Source organism: Micropterus salmoides, unplaced genomic scaffold (genome assembly GCF_014851395.1).
Source record: "Micropterus salmoides isolate LMB-PRFRI ecotype aquatic unplaced genomic scaffold, ASM1485139v1 Ms_hic_scaffold_18, whole genome shotgun sequence".
NCBI classification, from domain to species: Eukaryota; Metazoa; Chordata; class Actinopteri; order Centrarchiformes; family Centrarchidae; genus Micropterus; species Micropterus salmoides.
The window spans coordinates 17,870,419-17,883,074 of NW_024040928.1; positions in this window are offsets into that span (position 1 = coordinate 17,870,419).

Genomic DNA, 12,656 nt, shown 5'->3' on the forward strand with positions numbered 1-12,656 from the left:
ATATTTCTAAACCAGATGGCACTTTACCACCATTGTGACTGATATCTTCACAAGTTCACATTAACAAGTAAGTTAATGTGCTCCATCTCCTACTACAAGCATACAAGCCTTGACTTTAAATCCATCCCTCATAACTTTGCTTCATCTTTCACTTTCCTGTCATCTGCTGCGTGTTGGTTGCGTTACATATCATATTTGTGTCTGAGGGGAGTACCTTGTTCCACCCATCCAACCTCAACCACAGGAAGGAGAGTGGCAGGTGGGGGGTCTGTAGTAAATGGGCATCTGTTTTCTTCATCAGGGGAAGTCTAGACTAGTTCTCATCAAACCTCAAGAGCCTCTAGCTAACCTTAGACAAACTTTGGTTTCGACTGCCACAAAGGGAGCAGTGTTTAATGCTTTAAACAAGGGCCATTATTATCAAGCTGTGAGCGTGAGAAGGAGTGTGAAATCTTCACTTGATTTGCCAATGCAATCAATTCAATTCAATTCAACTTTACTGGCAAGTATGTAAAACAACAATATTGCCAAAGCTACAAATAAATTACAAAAGAACAATTCATTTAATACATTTAATTAAATAAGTAAATAAAACAGTAAAAGTGTGTTTAAAAAAACTTTTGTTTTTAATATTTGTTTTTACAAAATATAAAAATAATGTAAAAATAAATACTAAAAACAAAAATTAAATTAATAAATAAAACACTAAACATGTTTGTGTGTATTAATAGACAAAAAAAATAACATACAAACAATGAAAATAATAATAACATGTTGAAAAGTTGAAATTTTAAAGTACAATTATTTAATATTTATCAGTCTGAGTTTCCAGTGGTTGTCCTCAGTTTGTGGCATGAGGAGATATGTTTTGCTGCAATGATTTGGCATTCGTTCCCGTAAATAGGGGAGTTTCTGTGTCTGATAGAAATTTGAATTTGGGGTTTATTTCGGAAATGTTAGCAAAGTGTTTTTCTCTTAATGTTTTACATTTAGCGCATGAGGTTAGAAAGTCCAGCTCTGTCTCTACCTGTCCTCAGAGTCTCTCCTCTTCTTGTAGCCAGCTCTGTCTGTGACGACCCTTTTCTATGGCCAGGCTGTGTTCACTCAGTCTGTATGTTGTTAACATTTTCTTAGTTTAGGACATTTTATTGTGCTCAGGTAATAGTGAATACTGTTTTTAGGGTCATATAACATTGTAATTTACTTTGTGTTATGGTGGTTTCTTTCGAGCATTCAATATATTTTTCTTTTTGCTTGTTGATAATTTGGTTTGGTCTGCTTGAGTGGGTGTTGCTGTCCTGAGGCTGTTGGAGACTGATGTTACTGCAGAGAGCCTCAGGACCAGCTGGCTGAGGGGACTCTTCTCTGGTTTCAGCTCCTGGTATGTTAGGGCTTTGTGTTTCTTATAAGTGGCAATTGACAAAGAAAATACCACAAAATGTAACTGATTTTAGCACTGAGAACGATAGTACAACTGAGCAAAGAAATTATTTTAGCAGCAGACCTTAAAGGGTTCACTGAAATCACAAAAAAAAATATCACATACGCCTAATAAATGTAAATGCTCCGTATTTGTATAGCGCCTTTCTATTCTTTGCGGCCACTCAAGGCACTTTTACACTACATCACATCACCATTCACACACATTCATACACTGGTGGAACAGCCACCAGAGGCAATTCGGGGTTTAGTATCTTGCCCAAGGACACTTTGACATGGGGCCTTTCTCAATCTGTGTTCTTGTCTGTACTTGTGTTCTTGTGAAACGTCATCTTTTGTGGCCCAACCAGTACAGTCCCAAACACAAGTTTGCATTTTGGCAAGAACAATTAGAAATCCCGGAAGTGTTCTTGACACGCCCATTTTACCAAGGATGCATCGGTTGGTAACTTGTGTGAACTTGACGGCACAGATATCCCAGCATTTATTTCGGCATTCAAGTGAGGGGCTGAAAGATGCTGAGAGAGAGGCCAACAACAGGACGTTTATTACTATTTTCCTACGTTATTTCATCACTAAATCCACTTCTGAGAAGGTTTCAGACGAGAAATCAACTGTGTAGATGTCGAATACTGGCAGTTTTACTAAAAATGATGGCGAATCAAAAATGTGCTCAAACGTTTCCGGAGTTTTGACGCTCCGCAACCGTCAGCGGGGGGAGCTAGCGAACTCAGACACGCAGACCACTGCAGCCAACACAGCAGAGTCCAGCAACAACGGCAGAGTAAAGACCCACAGTTGCAAGATAGTTTTAACGTTCGTACCGCTGTTATTCTGTCATTACGTTCTGAGTAATTTTGTAAGATTTTAACTTAAAAAACATCTTGATGTACAGAAAAAAAAAAAATCTGGTTTTGTGAAACTTCGGAAAGAAATAGTATGAAAGGGGACTGTGTTTGCTTTATTATTAATATTATTATTATTATTATTAGACATTACATTGCTAGTGTACAGTAGAGTTGTGGTCACAGTATTTGCTTTTTATTTGCTTTTATTTTATTTTTTTTTATGTGCAAATATATCTTGGTAAGTTAAAACGTACAATAAATCCCATTCTGAGCTTTTAGTTTTGGGGGATAAAGCCTGGCTGTTATAATAATTAGAGCAATGCGGCCTCTGTGCCAGCAAGAACGCATCGTCTCAAACCGTCAGCAGCGTTTTGTGTGCTCGTGACATTGCAAGTTCATTCTTCCAAGAATGACTAGCAAGAACGTTCTCCCCAAGAACACAAGTCCATTCTTTGCATTCTTGGTTTTGAGAAACACCCATGGACTTTGCCCAGGTTTTGAGAAATCTGTCTGTGAGATATTTGTTGCCACCCCAGTACAATGAGAGAGAAAGGAAATTGTTTTGTGGTGCTCACAGCTACGTACGTACAAATAGATTCCAATAAAAACTGTTCATAGTGAGGTTTAATGTAACATTTCAGTGCCATGAGCGCACAAATGAATTTTTATTCTTCCACATTGTATTGGGATGGAGACAGAAATCCCAGAAATGGACCTGGTCACATGGAAAACATAAAACGATCTGCATAGCTAAATATAAAGGGGAGGTGAGAAAATGTGTTTTTTAATTTGAGTCAACCAACTCTTTATGGTATCACAATAGACAACTTTGAACATTGAACAGTTTGACTTTATTGGAAATACACATATTCCTTTCTTGTCCAGACTTAGATGAGAAGATTGAACCCACTCCCGTGCCTCTACACTATATATGAAGTTAGAGCCAGCAGGCAATTAGTTTAGCTTAGCATAAAGACTGGAGATGAGGGGAAACAGCTAACATGGCCCTGGTTTATGTCCAGAACTTGTCCTTTTTACACTTACAAATATAAAATATAAAAATCCAAGTGTAAAATGGACAAGAGAGATTGACAGAGCCAGCTTAGCTGTTTCACCCTGCTTCTAGCCTTTATGCTAAGATAATCTAACAAGCTGGTGACCAGCTTTACAGATGAGATTGGTATTAATCTTCACTTTTAACTCTTGTGAGAAGGAAATAAGCTTATTTCACAAAATGTCTGACAGTCTGATGGATGCTCAGAACAACTGGACTTGTGTTTCAAAGGATTTAGCTGTCCATGTTCCAAGACACAAAACCATGTTTGGAAACTTAATGTTATGCGTGATTGTGGTCAATTGCAAAAAATCTCAGTTTCCTTTAGTGTATTGCCAAACTGACAAAAGAGCATTTGAATCAGGCTAGACCAGCTGACAGGCTCCCAGGTAAGAGCTCTTGCTAGAATATTCTAAAAGGAGCTAGGATGACACCAGAAAGCTCTGCTCCATCTCCCTCCCTACTATATAGATAGCGGACAGATGGAACTAGGCTGTCGCTCTTCTAAAGTTAGATCTGCAATTAGTTCACACACTAATTAGCTGTGAGAGGAGCAGAGGCACACCAGATTTCCCCAGTGTCTAAAACCTGTTTCCCAGCCCTGGATAAGAGTAAATTAGGTCCTGGCAGAGGCAGCAGGAAATATCCCCCCAAAAAAAGAAAAACACAGCAGCGCCTCTGATATAGGTTTATCAAACAGTTGATTTAAGTGTGGTTTAGATGTGGGAAGAAATGAAAATGGAAATTTAAATCACAAGGAGAAATATTTCACATTGCCAATTCAGTGGTAACTAGAACAACTTTCTCCATTTTATAGTGGTTCCCAACCTTGGGATCAACACAAGAGGCCGAAAGATGAATATGAAGTGTGGTATTGACAGGATAGGGGAAAGATTACACTTTCTTTTCCTTCCTCCAAATTTTCCTCTAATTCTTCCTTTTCGCTAACTATAGATAATTTAAGATAAATAAAACTTATTTACTCATATACAGCTGATGACAAGGGGTTGCAAGTAGGCATTTCTTTGTTTTTAGGGAGTACTGATTAAACTTTGCATTAACATCGTCAGACTTCCGATGGACCAAAAAAAAAAACAATGCAGCAGAACCAGAGATATCTTTTTTTATTCCACACATTCTTCTTTCTTCTCTCTTCTCGTCACCTTCATTGCAACACTACCGCTGAGAGTTCAGTCAGAGATTCAGGTTCGTTATGCTGGTAGCGGCTATGCTAGCAAGCAGAGGTGAGGAGCGGGCTGCGGAAGTCTGGTAAACTCATTTCTTTCTAACTCCACACTCTCAGACTGACCCACAAATTACTTGAGTGACATCACTTACAAGCCCAAAATGTTGGGAACCGCTAAGGGCAAATGGTTAATTCAAATATTTACTCAGGTATCTCCAGTTACAATGTCTACATAAAATTCATCCACAGTATATGATCTATGGTTTTGTCAACACATTCTCACACCCGACTCGTCACATATTGACGCTTGGTCAAGGCCCTTTGGCGTCGCCTTTTAACGACCTGGGTAGCTCTTTTGCATCATTTATTGACGTTTAGGGCTCCGCGGTCAAGTTAGCAACAACAAATATACAACTTCCGGTAAAGCTAGCAACAATAAATATACAACGTCCAGTTAGACTTTCAAAATAAAACGCTAACATTTCGAAACATCGCCGTTTCGAAATGGCGCGTAGTCGTGAATCGTTGCAGTTTGGTTAGGTTTAGGCACAGAAATTACTTGGTTGGGTGTAGGCAACAAAACTACTTGGTTAAGGTTAGGAAAAGATCATGGTTTGGGTTAAAATAACTACGTAGGTCGTTAAAGCCTAAGTTACCTAATGCCACCTACGTCAATTTACGTAACTGGCTTAACTTAAATAAAAATATTTAATGTTGACTTTTTGTTTCACACAGGACACGATCCCCTGTCTCCTGATTCAAAGTGGGGGTTCTGCCTGGATAAAATCCCAAGGAGGCCACATGCCCCACACTCTTGTATTTGTTAGTACTGCCAAGTATTGCACTTCACTGAAAGGAAAAAATAATGTCCAATGAGTGTTGCCTTTGAACTAGTGCTGGGCAACGATTAAAATTTTTAATCGCGATTAATTGCATTGTTATGCACAAAATTGAATACTGAATTCTAAAGTAGTGTATTGTACACTTTTGATTTAAATATAGGCTACTGCTACATACACAAAAGTGCAATAACATGTGCTTTGCAAACACTTTAAACAAATAAGGTGCTTTTTACCAGCAGTATTCCCTTTACACAGTAGCAATAAAATATTTCTTGTAAATCTCAACTTAAACATTAATGTAATCAAATCAAATATTAAACCAAAGCTATTTGCCACTGACAGGGAATTACCTTTTATCCAACTTGTTAAAACAAGTTACCATCAGTGTCCAGTTTTGGGGGGATTTTTTCTGAGCAGGTATCAACAGAAACATGTTTCTTTTATCAGGGAGCAGCAGAAACAGTTCAGTTCAGTTCAACTTTATTGTCAGACTGGGGGTCCAAACACTTTATGTTCAGTAGCAAGTTTCCCTGTTACAGTGAGGTGAAGTGGTCGAGCACAAGGTGTACAGGGTGCGTTCCCGTGAAACTGTCGTGGTCGTGCTCGCCTCACGCACACGCAGTTGAATAGAGAGTATGCGCGTGACATCACAAAACGCAGTTACGCTCATTGAGTGGCAGAAAGACGAGCAGCAGCAAACAAGACATCTAAAATGGGAAAGAGCTGGACCACTGGTTCTTTGGTAAGCACTAAGGATCACTGTCAAGTCCGACTGCCTTTAATTTGAGCAAATAATCACTTGTTTTACTCCCGGTTTCCTAAATGCAGCCATGGTAACAGATGTTTTGCCACTCAGTCCAGCGTGTTTTTTTGTAGGCGACGCGCAGCACAAATCGTTGGAAGAGAGACTGATCCTCGCTGTTTGTGAGTTTCCAGAATCTAAATAGTAATAAGGACATCAACAGGAGGGAATTCACATGGCAGAGCATCCCCGCAAACTAAATGCAGACAAATCAGGTAAAGTTAGCCTATGTAGCCTATAATTTTAATTTAAGTTAAAAAGGCTACGGCTGTGTAGCGCACAGAAGCCGCTGCCATGATTACTATCCATAGAGCGCCCTCCGTTCATCCGCGGAGCCTTTCTCCCTTTCTGTTTACCTGAGAGAACCTGCCGAAGCCTCTTTCCACTGCTTGTTTGGGAGGGTTATTTGCAGGCTGATCAACATCCCACCTTTCCTGTGACCCATGGTTTGACTGTAGGCCTATGTGTATTCAGAGCCAGTAAGCAAAGGACTTTCAAAATAATAATTAAAAAACTGCTTGATAATAACTTGTTAACCTAGCCCTAGTTTGAACACGTGTGTCACTGTGTACTGAGGTGAAACTGCAAACCCAAGAATGTGGAAGGCATATGAAACAATTATAGCTCTGTTAAGGGAGTGTAGCGCTGGTAGGCACCTCACATCAGGTGCAACAGAGACCCAACAATGGAGCACTCCATTGGGCTGGTGGGCAGATCAGTGTCATCCCAGATAGCAAACATTATTGAAACTATGTTGAATCAGCATTCTGCTCTCAACGCTAACTTCATTGAATCAACATCAGACTGTGATGTTAATTCATCATCATTTTGCACCCTTTTTTAATACTAAAACAACATCATAGCTAGGTAAAAATCAACATGACTTCAATGTTATTTCAACCAATATTAAACCACATAAAAGAGACTATAATATATTAAAAATGTATAAATGACAACGGACAATTTAATCAGTTAAAAAATACAAGTTTATTTATGGAATAACAAAATTATTCACTACTCCTGTTCTGCTCTGTCCACCCATCAGGTCTGGAGCATAGGAATCCATTTTTGTGCTGCCTAGGCAAAGTCAAAGACTTCTGTCCCCATTGGTTCAGTCAGGGCATCTATAACAGAAAACATACAAACAAAACAACTTTCAGTAGTGAAAAGGATGTGAAGATGAACAATGTCAGTCGGGCTAAATTGGCGCTATATTACATATATATAACAGTTAACTTACTTGAATTCACTAATGTTACCAATTTGCCAGTTTATTGTAGATGTAGACTGCCTGGCTGTGGTGGAATCCATTGACGTTTATAGTTTAACGTTATTTAAATTGTCATACATTAAATGCAGTCATAGATTGAATCTGGAGGCTGAAAGTTGTAGAAGACTGACATATGTATCAAGTTAGCTGGCTTATTTAAAGTTAAATGACAGGGGCATTAGCTAAGATCAGTTATGAGCATGAGAAAGGTGTGCATATATTTCGCAAAGCAGTTGAAATCTGAGCAAAGATAAAATACAGTTTTCAACATAATTTACAGTCCTGTGCAGGATATTATCCTCTGGCGATAAAGTTAGCATTTATACTAGCGAACTAACTTATCCTAATACGATGGAGCTTGGATTTTGTGCTATTTGTCAGTATAAAATGGTATTGAAACACTTGTATATAGTCTATGACTGCATATAATGTTAGACAATGTCAATAAATGATAAATGTCTACAAATTTGGTACAATTAAACATTAAAATGAATAAATAAATATGTGCTTACCTGATGTGGACTTGTGAGATGTGTGGGGTTCAGGAACGTTGATCCACCAAACGATGGTCTCCCGGTCAATAATGCTGCATTGACTTTTCAATCACACAGTATTTCCTGGTCAACTATAAATCAATTGCTTTTCGATCATGTTTCCCGGTCAACAATAATTCAATGACTTTTCAATCATATTTCCCGGTCAACAATAATTCAATGACTTTTCAATCATGTTTCCCGGTCAACTATAAATCAATGGCTTTTCAATATCATGTCATTTCTGGTCAACTATAAATAGATGATTTTTCAACATTGTTGTTGTTACCCAGTCAACTACAAATCAATGCTTAATCAAGTATAATCGGGGCAACTATAAATCAATATTATTCCAATGTCATGCTCATACATGGTGGTTTTTCATCAGTACTGCAATATTGATTCAACATTTGATTCAGATGGAAAATCAATATTTATTCAATGTAGTCTTGCTATGTGTATCGCTTATCATGGACAGGGCCAAATGCTTCACTTGACACACACTGTGGATACATTAGACATTCATAATAGACACACGTCACGAAAAGGTCAACTTGATGAGGTTTACTTTAAAGTACATCCCTGTAATTTGAAAAGGATACTCCTGCTTATCTTCCTAGGTCTTTAGTCAGGATCACCACTGTTTACAATTTTTTGTGCTGATCAGCTCACATGGTGAGAGACAGTTTTACAGGCTTTACTTATGTTAACACATCCAACCAGTACAACACATACCATACCAGTAACATGAGTCATTTACAGTTCCTTTCACCAGGTGTCAATAGGAACATAAATCACACATTTTCCACAATCTGAGCTTGTTCTTCCAGATAAATCTGGAGGGAAATATTTAAACTTCCCATCTGACTATAGTTTTGGAAAAATTTGGTTTCATAAGGTAGACTTCACAATAGTTGTTTTTCTAACAGTAGAGAAGAAATTCTCTGGCATCAAATGAAAGCGGGGGAGGTCTCATTGGAGCATTAACTATTCATGCACTTGTACTCCCCCGAGGGATGGGATCAGGAATCCCACCCATTTACCAGAAAAAGGCAACATCTCAAGGAAACTGATCCAGATCTGAGGACTTAGGGTGGAGTGCAGCTTAACTGGGTTTTTTTTTCATATTTTAACCAAATCAGCGCTTTTCTACATTTTTTTCAAAAGGCATTAACCTTTTCTTTTTTTCTGATTTATCTGTCACTCCTATTCAGAAGGAGTGACATTTGAAAAAATCTGTAAATGACAGTTTGAATTGAAATACCTCTCAAATCTCCAAGGTAAAAATGTCCCCCTTCTGAAGGACAGCTTGTTCCATCGCTTTCATCTACAAAACAATTCTAACATTGCTCCACATTGCCTACATCATTTTATAGATATATAGAGAATACAAGCAACACTTGGTCCTTGATCCAAGACACAAGACAGTGTGTAAAGGCTTAGCCAGGTGACCTTAAACTGTCACTCAAGAGGCAAATAAAGTATTTTGGATTGAAATGAATTGCACTTAATTTAATATCGTGGGTTCATCAGAGCTTCACAGCCTAAAACAACGCTGATGGGAGAGATGAGAGTGACAAAACAGTAAAATCAAAACAATGAGCTAAAAGAGTTTGGTAAGAATTATCTGTGGGCTCTATGAGTGACCCCGTTCAGCACTTTGATTTGTTTTTATCAAAGGCAATAATCTTCACCTCTCTCCCCTTGTAAGATTGCCTGAGATGGAAATATTTTCTACCCTACTTGATAGTCTTGTCCTTCAATTCATGTGAGTTTTATTTATACAGCCCACAAATCACAGTTTTGTGTCAAAGGGCTTCATGTCTTCAGGGTCCAATTCTGTATGGGTTTCCTATATATCTTTTCAAGCATTCCTGTGTCTTCAGCCTTTACCTTTAACAGCTTTAACCACTTCACATCCATAAGTGCACACTTTATTACTAAATTCCCAGTCAAACCACTCACATACTATATTACTTACCTCCTTCTAACCACATGCCAATCCCCATGATTCCACCCATGACCATCCCAGCATTGAGATTGCATCTCTAAATAAGTATCGACAATAATGCCCCCACAGCACCAGATGGAGAGCCATAAATCACAGGCCCATGCACACCCAGGAGAGTCCATAAATAGTGTAACAGTTCTGAGGGTAAAGACATCGTGGCAAGCCCCCGGTCCCCCAAGGGTCCCGGGGGCCGAAGCAGCATGTGACCCACTGGCCCATAACTCTCCCATTCTTTCAGTGACAGAGATCCTTTTTATGCTCTCATTTACTTGTGAGTAAATCATAGAGGGGAAACACTGCCATGCACTTTTTCTTCGGCTTCAACCAAAGATGATGGTGGGTTGTCTGAAAGTGTTCTGCAGAGACAACCCAGATGTCTAGGTGAAGATTGTGTGCTTGAGACAAAGAAAGACAGAGATAAGGACACAGACAGATACAGGGAAGCGGAGGCAAAAGTTATTTCCAAGTAATTCCAAGGATTGTTTTTACCAATACCAGACGGATGGGTTTTCCCACAATGTAGGATGGAATAAGTACCAGAAACTGCTATGGTTTAGAAAACTGAACTGATGACTGACCTGATACTACCTTGATTTGACAAACCTTAACCCCCTGCTGCTTCAAATCAACAAAAAGAGCTTCCAGGAATATTCCCTTTTAGTCATGTAGTTTTATTTCAGACCAGACTAAAAACACTTTTTTATACATTTTTCTGTCAGTTCTCCTCCAAAACTTCACTGTAACACCAGTCAATTACAGCCAACATCAGCCACATACAGACCATGAGAATTGATACTTGAATCCCTTCATTATTGTTAAAGGCATTCAAGCATGGTCTGAGGGGTCAGGCAGTTGCTGCAAGTGTGTTTCTGTTAAAACCCCATCAGTGAATCTGTTTTCTGCGGCACCTATGACACTCATCTGGACCACAACAATGCCCCCTTTCTCCTCTGCGCCTCACTCTTGGCTGGCTTCCCTGAATATGACCCAGGGCAAAATAATCCATACCCCTGAACCCCCACGCAGCACTCACATACATAGAAACACACACAAATACACATATTGGCATTTAAATGGTTACACATGTGGGGTTGACTGAAATGTCTCACTTGCTGTAGAATTTATAAGCACCCACCTGCAACTCTTAGCCAAAGCAAACACATACGCTTGATATATACTCACATTCACACAGAGGATGAAATAAAACACATACACCCAAGAGTGGAGGCAGACATAAGTAGGAATACAAAAGCTCAAACATCCTCCACAGGGACACAAATGAGTAAATCTGAATAACAGCACTGCCCCCATGTGGAGAGTTTGAACAAATACAACTTATTTTCTTCTTCACACTTGGTTAAAATCAGTACCAGAACAGTGGTGCAAAAATGTTTATCAGTGTCATTTTGACCCACTGGGGGTCATAGAAATCTTCAAACTGAAGTTAAAACATGAAAACAATCTCTAACCTTTAGTAATCTGGCTTTAATATAACTAAATACCTGTGTATCTATTAATTATTTGCTTAAATTTAGAAGCAACAACAATGTGTAGTCAAGTTTTCATTGTCATAATCAGCCACCTCGTGTTCATCTTAACAGAACATGTTGCTGGGAACAGTTATATGTGGAAGTCTATACAATACTAGTATATTGTTACATGTGTGTGAAATTTGACTTAATCCACACATTTATTTCATATAAATATTTACATAATGTCCACCTTGCTTTAATAAACCGCTTCAAGATGAAGTCAGCCATTCAGCGTCCAGGGCATATCAAAGACCAACAATTTCACTTACAATACTTATTTTCCTCACTGTATATGTAATTATTTTGGTGAAGATTATTCTTTTATTGAAATATTTACTACACGGGAGGAGCTGGTCAATGACCTGAAAAGAGCTGGGACCACCGTTTCCAAGGTTACTGTTGGTAATACACTAAGACGTCATGGTTTGAAATCACGCATGGCACGGAAGGTTCCCCTGCTTAAACCAGCACATGTCAAGGCCCGTCTTAAGTTTGCCAATGACCATTTGGATGATCCAGAGGAGTCATGGGAGAAAGTCATGTGGTCAGATGAGACCAAAATAGAACTTTTTGGTCATAATTCCACTAACCGTGTTTGGAGGAAGAAGAATGATGAGTACCATCCCAAGAACAGCATCCCTACTGTGAAGCATGGGGGTGGTAGCATCATGCTTTGGGGGTGTTTTTCTGCACATGGGACAGGGAGACTGCACTGTATTAAGGAGAGGATGACCGGGGCCATGTATTGCGAGGTTTTGGGGAACAACCTCCTTCCCTCAGTTAGAGCATTGAAGATGGGTCGAGGCTGGGTCTTCCAACATGACAATGACCCGAAGCACACAGCCAGGATAACCAAGGAGTGGCTCTGTAAGAAGCATATCAAGGTTCTGGCGTGGCCTAGCCAGTCTCCAGACCTAAACCCAATAGAGAATCTTTGGAGGGAGCTCAAACGCCGTGTTTCTCAGCGACAGCCCAGAAACCTGACTGATCTAGAGAAGATCTGTGTGGAGGAGTGGGCCAAAATCCCTCCTGCAGTGTGTGCAAACCTGGTGAAAAACTACAGGAAACGTTTGACCAAACAAAGGCTACTGTACCAAATATTAACATTGATTTTCTCAGGTGTTCAAATACTTATTTG